The sequence below is a fragment of the Musa acuminata genome, chromosome BXJ2-6 (assembly GCF_036884655.1).
Source record: "Musa acuminata AAA Group cultivar baxijiao chromosome BXJ2-6, Cavendish_Baxijiao_AAA, whole genome shotgun sequence".
NCBI classification, from domain to species: Eukaryota; Viridiplantae; Streptophyta; class Magnoliopsida; order Zingiberales; family Musaceae; genus Musa; species Musa acuminata.
In genome coordinates, this window is record NC_088343.1 from 21487674 (window position 1) to 21500418 (window position 12745).

Genomic DNA, 12745 nt, shown 5'->3' on the forward strand with positions numbered 1-12745 from the left:
ATTTTCTTATTGTTCAAATTTATGTTGATGATATTATTTTCGGTTCAACGAATGAATCTCTTTGTGAATCATATGCTAAAAGTATGAGTCTTGAATTAGAAATAAGTTTGATGGGTGAATTAACTTTTTTTTTTTGCTTACAAATCAAACAACTAAGTAATGATATATTTCTTAGTTAAACAAAGTACGCTTTAGATTTACTAAAAAGGTTCGATATGGATAGCTCAAAAACTATCAACACTCCCATGAGCACCTCCACTAAGTTAGAAATTGATGAAAGTGGAGAAAACTTTGATCAAAAAACTTATAGGGGTATGATAGGAAGTCTACTATACCTCACCATAACAAGACCGGATATCATATTTAGTGTAGGTCTTTATGCTAGATTTCAATCTAATCCTAAGATATCTCATCTCAAAGTAGTTAAAAGAATACTTAGATATCTTAAAGGTACCACTAATCTAGGATTATGGTATCTAAAATCTAAGAACTTTGAACTAATTACATATGCTGATGCAGATTTTACTGAATGTAGATTAAATAGAAAAAATACATCCGAAACATGTCAGTTTTTAGGACACGCACTTGTTTCTTGATCATCCAAGAAACAAAACTCGGTTGCACTATCTACAACGAAGTTAAGTACATTGCAGCTAGTACATGCTATGCACAAATTGTATGGATGAAAAACATTTTAAAGGATTATAAGATTCATCTTAAAAATATTTTCATAAAATGTGATAACACAAGTGCAATATGTTTAACAAAGAATCTCATTCAACACTCTAGGACAAAACATATTGACATTAGGCATCACTTTATACGAGATCATGTCACTAATCATGATGTAATCCTAGAGTTTATTAATACAAAACATCAATTGGTCCATATTTTTATAAAACCTTTAAGTGGAGAACAATTTGATTTTATCAGAAGAGAATTAGGAATGTTGATTTGTTCGAATGCATGAATATGTTAAATTTCATTTTCAGACTTTATTGATTCCTTAATCACTCATTTAAATTCTATGCTTGTAATTTTATGATGAGAATTTTACTTGATTGTGTGCTTCAATAATATGTTCATATTGGAAAGTTTGTAAAAAAGTTTCTATGATCATGCAATATCATGTTTATCTTCATGATTGTGATTGAAAAGCTATGACAAAACATGTCCGAATGCATGATTTTGTTATATTTCTCTTCTGGACTTAATATATTTCTTAAATGGAGCTTTTATGAGCCTATGCCATATCAAAGCTATTTCATATCCATGCTCCATCACTTAATGATTTTTAATATATAGAATTAAATGACAAATACATCTCTCATGCATTTATCTCTTGTAAATTTTTAAATTGAGAAATGGATTTAATATAATGATTCTTTCATATAAATTCCTTCTTGATGAAGGAAGAATTTTTTTTTTTTGAGATAAACACTTGCAAGGATTTAATTTCACATGTATATCTTGATCCTTGTGAAAAATGAAGCATGATTTAATGAAACTCTCTTATCATTTTTAACTTCATTTAAAGTTGGTTCTCAATGGTTTTTACCTTCCTTCTTTCCTTCTTCACATAAAGTTTTGATGATAAATAAAAGGGAAGAAGTAATGAAAGCGATCTTCTTAATGTTGAGAACTTTTGAATGATACCATGTGATGAATGCTTGAAATATGATTGGTATGATTTTGTGACATGAATTTTTACCACACTTGCATTTATTGTTAAATCGCTCTCCTTTTTGTTGATGACAGAGGGGGAGAAATATGTGGTAAATTAATGATAAATTGATGTATGCAATTTTACACTTGAAATGTTTGCATTATGATAAGATATCAAGAGCTTAATTTGAAATATTATAAATTGATATTTTATCATAGAATGAATTGCTATGATTGTTATCCTTCATATTTTAAAATATAAGACTTGAAAATGGATGTCATGTCTTGACATCATTTTCAGAAAGTTACATAATGATAAGAATCATGATGGGTGTATTGATAAGTTTAAATGAACTTAACTTATCAATATGTCTCTTGAATTCAAAAGCTTTGAATTCAAGAATGACTTTTCTCAAGTATAGCATATAAATATGGGGAGTTAAGGTTAACTCCGTCATCAATTGATTGTCATCATAAAAAAAGAGGAGATTGTTGAATCTCGAATTTTGATGATGAAGTCAATTGTCATTTGTTGATCTAATCTATATGTTGAGAAAAGTGTGCAGGATTAATTACAATGGCAGTAAAACATGCAGTAGGTGTTATGCTGGAGTCAAGACCAAGATCACATTGGGAGTTCGAGAGTTCGTTGGAAGTCCGAACGTTCATCGGAAGTTCTAGGGGAACCAACCGAGAAGTCTAGGAGCTTACCATAGAAGCTCGTCGGAACTCGCCAAGAAGATCGTCGCAAAGTCCAGGAACTTGTCGGGAGTCCGCCGGAGCATCGCCGAGAGTTCGTCGGATGTTCGCCGGAAGCTCGACGGAGGAAGCGATTGATGCACCGGAACATGAATTACAGTAATGATTTTTAATTATCATAGTTAGATTGTAGATTAAGTTAGGATTGGGAAATGATCCCACTAACTTAATCAGGGACCAATTGGACCCTTAACAGACCCAAATTGGGCCGAATGGAATAGCCCATTCGGTCTCTGAAATCCTGGCCGGTAGTAGTACCGCTTAGGAGGCTCGGTCTCCTAGGATTTCTAGGTAATGGTACCACCCTTGTCAGGTGGTGGTACCACCGGTAGTTATTGCTGCCAGTAGTGGTACCGCCCTTGTCGAGCAATGGTACCGCTTGAGCTCGGTCTTCGAGCACTGTCAAGCGGTAGTACTGCCCAGTCTGAGCGATAGTACCGCCCAATGCCCGATGACAGGTGGTAGTACCGCCCAGTAATGACGGTGGTACCACCAGGACCTCGAAAATCCGAGAATGGACACTTTTAGACTCTATTTTTGAACTCATTGGGGTCTATAAATACCCTACCATTTCCTGCATGAAAGGGCAATGAAATTCTTGAAATACTCTTGAGTCTTGAGGCCTTAAAGTGTTGTAAAAGTTAGAGTTCTTCTCATTCTTTCTAAGTGTTGAGATCATCCAAGAGAGGAGTGGAAACTTGTAAGGGTTGTCTCCTAAGCCCAACAAAAGGAGAAAAGCTGTAAAAGGGTAGTTGGCCTTCGCCTATTGAAGGAAGGCCTCTAGTGGACACCGGTGACCTTATCGAAGGAGGAAGCCAATAGTGGATGTAGGTCACATTGACCGAACCACTCTAAAATCTCGGTTTGTATTTACTTTGAGCATCTTTCTTTTATAGCAAACTGCCTCTCCTCCTTACCGTGCTTTAAATACGTCTACATTCGCTTTGACATAAAGCATATTCCGAGATCGGCTTTCTACGAAGACTTTACGAAATCTATATTTTTTCATTTGTATGATTTACAATGCTACAAATCACCTTAGTCCTCTCTTGTATTTTCACTTAAGACTTCAAGCTCAAATTCCTTCCGAAATGAATTGAGTTGAAATCATTCTCGTTGAATCGGCTTTAATCGAAACAAGGTTTTTGAAATAGCGAAAGTTTTCCGCTACACTAATTCACCTGCCCCTCTTAGTGTGCTCTTGATCCTAACATTCCTTTAGCTTGAGGATTTTGGATTAATTCAATACTTTTGAGATTATCATTTTCTAGGACAAGTCTTCTATCCAATCCTATAGTAATTTTTACTTCTGATTTCTTTTAGTTTATAAGTAATTTATAGAGTTTTACCCTTTCTATTTTGCATTAATCTCAATTGAACTATAAATTTACGAATATAAAATTTATGAGTATTCTAACCTATATACATTGTTTTAATTATAATATTTTATGTAAAATACTAATTTAGACAAAACCTATTTCTTTAAAAACTAGACTCTCAAGACTTTCTTTCAATATCTTATTTAAATGACAAATACATATCTGAACATTTATTTTAATTAATCTTTTAATTATATTAAACAAAGATAAAATGACCTGCCTATTTGCATTGTTTCAGTTATAAGGCTCTATACAAAATTTTGATTTAAGGAAAATATATTTCATTAGATACTAAACTCTCATATCTTTTTATCAATATCTTATTTGAATAAATTAGAGTATAAATACTTATCTAAATATTAATTTTAATTGATATCTTAAATTTTACTTAACAGAGATAAGTTGATTTTGATCTATCCATATTCAATTATTTATAACATTCTATAAATAATTTTAATTTATACAAAACTTTCTTTATCTAAATGTAGACTCGTATATCTTTCTAACAATATCTTACTTGAATAAATTAGAGTATAATTTCTTATCCAAATATTTAGTGCAGTATACCTTATAGATTTTGCCAAAAAAATTCTTGCTTCTACCATTTTGAATTAATTTCAACTAAAATTACTCTCTCAAATGAGTCTTATGTTATTCTTTTAAACTCTTATATCTCTTATCATTGGAGCTAACTAAATAAGTTGTACACAAGTTCATATTAGCTTCATATTGCTTCATATGTGTATATGTATGATTTTATTATTTTTTATGTACTTCCAATACAATCATACTTTTTTTTATCATAATATCTTTTTATACTTTAATATTTATGGGATAATGTAAACCTTTGTTAGAAAGAAAAAAGAAGTTATATGGAGAACTTGTGATGCTCTTGTCGATCCCAATAACTTCTTGGAAATATGGGTGGATGGAACTCCCAAATGAAGGAGATTAATGTTAATGACTATTCAAAAATGAGTGGATAATGTTATGTTATAATCTCACTTTATTCTCTATGCATCTTTGATATGTTTTCCAAAGAACATGTTTCTGTTGCTATATACTCTATTGATATGAATGAAATATTAAATATGACACTTAAGCTCATATTTTATATTATTTTTGATATGCTCTTATGATACTCTTTGCTCTATTGTTATTAATGAATCCAATGAATTGATAAATTTGACTCTACCCTTGAGCTCATTTTCTTATATTTTGATATCGATTTACTTATATATTGCTCCTTGTTCCTTTATTAAATATACATCTAATAAAATGATATATATGACTCTTAAATCCATACATTACACCTTGACTCTTAAGCCATATGATTTGTCATCTCTGTGTCATAGATATAATAGTCATTAAGCTTTGTAGCTCACTTTATTGTATACAAAATTTTCAGATTAGACTCACCCTCATGTTAGGTTTGGGCTAAGGCAATGAAATGTTAGAAGTTTGTGGTAAGTTTCTGGTGGTTTAATATGATGTGATTGTGAAAGAATACTTTTATTGTATTGTTGTCTAAAAATATAAGTTGATGTGTGTTATTGTAAAGGTTAAAAAAACCTTTTATATTTTGGAAGTGAAAATGTTAAATATAAAGTTTTTATATTGATGTAAACTTTTGATAAATGTTTGGTTTATGATTGCAGTGTTTCATTGATCTTGTGAATTTATAAGTAGTTGTTAATAATTTGTTAGTTAGCTTTAGGATTTATAGAGTTATCAAGTTATGTGTTGAATGATTATAAATTATATAGGTTTTATCATATGTGTATGAGAATTGGGTGCTTTTGTTGGGATCGGAGCGTCACTAAGAGGGGAGAGGGGGTGAATTAGTGTAGCGGATTAAAACTCGTAAGTTTAAAAACGATTTCGTAAATGCGTAGAGATTTCGATTCGACAAAGAATGACTTGGTAAAAGTAGCTCGAGTAAATTAAGGAGATGAAAACCAAAAGCTTGCTGCTATGTAAATAAATGTTTCAGAAATGTAAACACTCACACATTTAAGGAACACCAATTTAAAGTGGTTCGATCAAATGACCTACATCCGCTTGCGAAGCCTTCTTTGATGAGGCTCCCAACTTTCACTAGCAAATCACTTTAAAGGGGAAGGACAAATACCCCTCTTACAACCTTTTACAAGTGGTTCATACTCTTATAGATTTTTCAAAGAGAAAGAGGGAGGTGAACACTTAAGCTATTAAAAACAAGACTTGCTAAGGCTTTTTCTCAATATCTAATTTCTCAAAGGTTGTTGTCTCTACTGAGAATTGAGGGGTATTTATAAGCCCCAAGAGGATTCAAATTTGGGCTCCAAATTTGAATTACTTTTGGGTTTCCTAGTGCTGGCGATGCCATCGCCTGTTAGTGGTAGTGCCACCGCCTGTCAGTGTCTGACACTGACAGTGTACTGGTAGTGCCACCGCCTAGTTTGGCGGTGCCACCGTCGGACCTCTCGGGTGCTGGGTGTTAGGATCGAGAGCACTAAGAGGGGGGGGGGGTGAATTAGTGCAGCGGAAATCTTACAGCAATTTAAAAGCTAAAGCTGCGTTCGTCCGATAAAAAATGATTTCGATATAAAAGCAGAATCACAGTGCAGTTTGCGTCTAAGCGCAGTTTTGCGTCTAAGCGCAGTTTGCGTCTAAACACAGTTTGCGTCTAAGCGCAGTTTGCGTCTAAGCACAGTTTGCGTCTAAGCGCAGTTTGCGTCTAAACTCAGTTTTACGTCCAAACGCAGTTTTGCGTCTAAACGCAGTTTTGCGTCTAAACGCAGTTTTACGTCTAAACGCAGTTTTGCGTCTAAACGCAGTTTTACGTCTAAACGTAATTTTACGTCTAAATGTAGTTTTGCGTCTAAAAGCAGTTTTGAACCTTGAAAAGCGTTTTACGTAGAAAGCAATTTGCAGTTATAAATGGAATCCGAATGTAAGCGTAAACTGCAGTGTGAAGATCGTACGAAAACACGATTTACGTTTGAATGCAGATTCTGAAAGAACAGCACTTAGAACTTGTTCGTGAAAGCGCAGAGAGCAGTAGTGATGGAGGAGGTTTGCAGTAATGATAAAGTGCTCAAAAATAAACGCAAACCAGAGATTTAGAGTGGTTCGGTCAGCCTTGACCTACTCCACTTTTGGCTTCCTCCACCGACGAGGTTGCCAACGTCAACTAGCTGCCTTCCTTCAATGGGCGAAGGCTAACTGCCCTTTTACAGTTTCTCTCCTTTTGACAGGCTCAGGAGACAACCTTTACAGATCCTTTCTCTCCTCTCTTTACAACTCAAGACTTGAAGAACAGAAGGAGGAGAACTTTAGGACTTTACACAAATTTGAGCTCTTAGAATCACTGAAAAGATCAAGAATTCGGTGTGGATCTGTATCTTTTCAGTGCTGAATGGGTGGGGTATTTATAGGCCCCAACCCAGTTCAAATTTGGAGCTCAAAACGATCAAATCGATCAAATCCCAGAATTCTGGGATCAGGCGGTTGCACCTCTTGACTGGAGAGGTGGCACCGCCTGGCAGAGCTCGAAGACTGAGCTCAGGCGATTGCTTCTCTCTGCCAGAGCTCGAAGACTGAGCTCGGTGATTGCATCACCTGGCAGAGCTCGAAGACTGAGCTTGGTGATTGCATCACCTGGCAGAGCTCGAAACTGAGCTCGGTGGTTGCATCACCTGGCAGAGCTCCAAACTGAGCTCAGGCTGATGCACCTCTCTGCCAGAGCTCGAAGACTGAGCTCGGTGATTGCATCACCTGGCAGAGCTCGAGACTGAGCTCAGGCTGATGCACCTCTCTGCCAGAGCTCGAAGACTGAGCTTGGTGGTTGCATCGCCTGGCAGAGCTCGAAACTTGAGCTCTGGCGGTGCTACCTCTTGGCAGAGGAGGTTGCACCGCCCAGTCTAGCTCGTAGACTGAGCTCTGGGCGGTTGCACCTCTCGGCTGGGGCGGTTGCACCTCCCAGCCTCGCAGCCCTGGCGGTTGCACCTCCTGGCTGGGGCGGTTGCACCTCCCAACCCCACAGCCCAGGCGGTTGCACCTCCTGGCTGGGGCGGTTGCACCTCCTGGTGCAATCAGGGTCTGAATGGTTCACTCCATTCGGCCCACTTTGAATCTTTTCAGGGGCCCAATTGCCCCAAGATTAAGCTAATGGGATCACCTCCCATTTTCATGCTTAATCATCATGCTAACTACGATTAACTCTAAGACAACTTCTGCAGCTTTGCTCCGATGCGTCAATCGCTTCTTCCGGCGAGTTTCCGGCCAACTTCCGTCGATCAACCGATAACCCTCGGTGATCCTTCTGCGGACATCCGGCATACTCCTGGACTTTGCGACGATCCACTTTGGCGAGTTCTGACGAGCTTCGCTTGGCAAGCTTCTGGACTTCTCGGATCTGTCCTCGCTGAACCTCCGACGACCGTCCGAACTTCCGTCGAACTCTCGAACTCCCAACGTGATCATGATCTTGACTCCGGCGCAACACCTGCTGCTTGTCTTACTCTTATCGTAGTTAATCCTGCACACTTATCTCAACACATAGATTAGACAACAAATGACAATTGACTTCATCATCAAAATCCGAGATTCAACAATCTCCCCCTTTTTGATGATGACAATCAATTGATAATGGAGTTATCCTTAACTCCCCCTGTCTATATGCCATAGTTGAGATAAGTCAACCTTGAATTCAAGACTAAGAATTCAAGTGACGTATTGATAAGTTAGATCAGTTAAACTTATCAATACTCCCATCATGATACCTATCATGATGTATCTCTTCAAGGATGATGTCAAAGCTTGACATTCATCATCACGTTTGTATTATGGTGTTTGTAACTGTTCATCATGTAAACATATAAAGCTACGAAGGACTTTTTACATGATGCACACATTTGAGATTTTCTAGCAAGTTTGCATTTACTTCACAAAATAGGATATCAAATCAAGATATGATGCAAACTATAGCACATGTTCACATATCTCTTGGTGATGCAAGGATGGCATAACATTGTTTATAGCATCACTCAAGTATTTGCAACTATGACATAGATATGATGATGGCAGTTCAGCTATGACATAGTGTTTATCAATTCATATGTTTCTCCCCCTTTGTCATCAACAAAAAGCATGATAGCATTATCAAGCATATAAAGGAAGTCATGACACATATATCTTTTTATTATTTTTGCTTGACGGAGGAAAGTCATTTTTCAAAGAGTTTTCATAAGAGTGTACAAGAACATCCCATTTTTAGTATACAAACCGAAAAATGAACTTCTTACATGCATCTGGTTAAAAATGTTTGTCACATAATTTGCAACATGTTATTTGATCAAGCGTTTGTCAAGGCATGTAATAGTAATAACATCCGAAAAATAATTTTAACTAGTTAAAGTATTCGGACAATTCAACATTCCTAATTCTCTTCTTATGTAATCAAATTGTTCTTCACATAGGGGTTTTGTAAAAATGTCAGCTAGTTGATGTTTAGTATCAATGAATTCTATGGTTACGTCATGATTGGTGACATGATCTCGTATAAAGTGATGTCTAATATCAATATGTTTTGTTCTTGAGTGTTGTATAGGATTTTTGGTTAAGCATATTGCACTTGTGTTATCACATTTAATTGGAATATTTCTGAGATAAACTTTATAATCTTCTAAGGTATTTTTCATCCATACAACTTGTGCACAGCATGCACTTGCTGCAATATATTCAGCTTCGGTTGTTGATAGTGCAACTGAGTTTTGTTTCTTTGATGACCAGGAAACAAGGGCATGTCCTAAAAATTGACATGATCCTGATGTGCTTTTTCTATCTAATCTACACCCAGCAAAGTCAGCATCAGCAAAAGCAATTAACTCAAAATTTTCTGATTTTGGGTACCATAATCCTAGATTTGTGGTACCATTAAGATATCTAAATATTCTTTTAACTGCTTTGAGATGAGACATCTTAGGGTTTGATTGAAATCTAGCACAAAGTCCTACACTGAACATGATGTCTGGTCTGGTTGTAGTGAGGTAAAGTAAACTTCCTATCATACCCCTATAAGTTTTTTGATCAAAGCTTTCTCCACTTTCATCAATTTCTAATTTAGTGGAGGTGCACATAGGAGTGTTACTGGCCTTTGAGTTGTTCATATTAAACCTTTTTAATAAATTCATGGCATATTTAGCTTGACTAATAAAGATGCCATTGCTTAGTTGTTTGATTTGTAAACCTAAGAAGAATGTTAATTCTCCCATTAAGCTCATTTCGAATTCAAGACTCATAGTTTTACCAAACGATTCACAAAGAGATTCATTTGTAGAGCCAAAGATGATATCATCAACATAAATCTGAACAATGAGAAAATTATTTTCAAAATTCTTGATAAACAATGTAGTATCAACCTTGCCTTTTATGAAATTATTTTCAATGAGAAAAGAACTAAGTCTCTCATACCAAGCCCTTGGGGCTTGTTTTAAACCATAGAGAGCTTTAGTTAGTCTAAACACATGATTAGGGTAGCCATTATTTTCAAATCCAGGGGGTTGTTCAACATAAACTTCTTCGGAAATGAAACCATTTAGAAAAGCGCTTTTAACATCCATTTGAAATAACTTAAAATTATTGCAACTGGCGTAGGCAAGGAGCATCCTTATGGCTTCCAATCGAGCCACAGGTGCGAAGGTTTCTTCGTAATCGATACCTTCTTCTTGGTTGAAACCTTTGGCCACTAATCTAGCCTTGTTTCTAACCACGATACCATTTTCATCTTGCTTGTTTCTAAAGACCCATTTAGTACCAATAACTAAATGCTCATTTGGCCTAGGAACAAGCGTCCACACCTCATTTCTCTCAAATTGATTTAATTCATCTTGCATTGCGATAATCCATGAATCATCTTTCATGGCTTCATCAACACATTTGGGTTCAATTTGGGAGAGAAAGGCGGCGTTGGCACAAAAGTTTTTAAAAGAAGATCGTGTTTGAACCCCCTTTGATGTGTCTCCTAGGATTAGCTCCTTAGGATGAGCATCTATATACTTCCAATCCTTGGGTAAGGATATTTCGGAAGTGGATGCATCCAAGTTGTTAATTGGAGACGGGGTTTCGTTTAAATTCAAGGAATCAAAATCATCATCAAGATCATTTTTCTTAATTTCTGAAATCTCATTGAAAACAACATGGATGGATTCTTCAATAACTAAGGTTCTTTTATTGAAGATGCGAAAAGCTTTAGAAACCGAAGAATAACCAAGAAAGATTCCTTCATCAGATTTAGCATCGAATTTTCCTAAGTTATCCTTTTCATTCAAGATAAAACACTTACACCCAAAGACTTTGAAATATGAGACATTGGGTTTTTTGTTATTCCATAACTCATAAGGAGTTTTGGTGAGTAAGGGTCTTACTAGGACTCTATTTAAAATATAGCATGCAGTGTTTACAGCTTCGGCCCAAAAATATTTGGGTAGGCTATGTTCATTCAACATTGTTCTTGCCATTTCTTGTAAATTTCGATTTTTTCTTTCTACTACCCCATTTTGTTGAGGATTTCTTGGAGTAGAGAAATTATGGTTATATCCGTTGAGTTCACAGAATTCTTGGAAGTCATGGTTTTGAAATTCTCCACCATGATCACTTCTAATTGACGAAATCATAGATCCTTTTTCATTTTGAACAAGTTTACAAAACTTGGTAAAATATCTAAAGCATTCATTTTTCTGTTTTAAGAAGTAGGTCCATGTATATCTGCTATAGTCATCAATAATGACAAAGGCGTATTTGCTACCTCCTAGACTCGATGTAGAGATTGGTCCGAACAAGTCCATATGGATCAATTGTAAGGGCCTAGAGGTGCTTATTTGATTCTTAGCTTTGAAGCTACCCTTAATTTGCTTACCTAATTGGCAAGCATCGCATACATTATCTTTGATGAACTTGATATGAGGAATTCCTCTTACAAGTTCTCTAGATGATACTTGAGTGATTAGTTTCATGCTAGCATGACCTAATCTTCTATGCCATAGCCAAGCATCCTCATTCATAACGGCAAGGCACATTTCATCACATAAGTCATTGATGTTAATAGTGTATACGTTGTTTTGTTTTAATGCAATCATAGATATATTTTTTGTGTGGTTTTTCAATGATACAAGCATTAGATTCAAATCTTATAATATATCCTTTATCACATAATTGACTGATGCTCAAGAGGTTATGTTTTAAACCATCAACTAGTAAAACATCTTCAATAGAGAGGTTGGATTTGTTACCTATGGTTCCTTTGCCAATGATTTTACCTTTGTTGTTGTCTCCGAAGGTGACATATCCTTCGTCTATGCTAGTGAGCTTAGAGAATTGAGATGGATCTCCGGTCATATGCCTTGAGCATCCACTATCAAGGTACCATTTCTTGCTCCTAGCTTGCGATTGTTTAGTTTTCTACAAGAAAGGATGATGTTTAGGTACCCATTTGCTTTTGGGTGCCTCATAAATAGATCTACATTTCTTATCATGTTGCATAGAGTTTATCATGGTTCCCTTAGGAACCCAAATTAATTTGTTTGGACTTATTTTCTTGAATGGACAACAATGTGTCTTGTGTCCAGATTTGCAACAAAAGTTGCACTTGGTTTGGTGTTGAACATGTAAGATGGGGCCTTTTACAAAGGTAGTTGGATTTCGGTGAGGACTCCTCACAAATCCAATCCCACTTCTTTTGGGAATGTGACCCTTGTTTGCAAGGATCATGTTTAATGACTTGCTACCAACCTCGAATTTCTTCAAGGTGTCCTTGAGTAGCAGGTTTTCTTTTTGCATAGTTTCTAAATCATGACATTTGATACATGAATTTAAACTATCATGATGTTCGACTTTTAACTTATCAAACTCACAGGTAAGACTATCATGCATCTTTTTCAGCAATTTATATTTTCTACTTA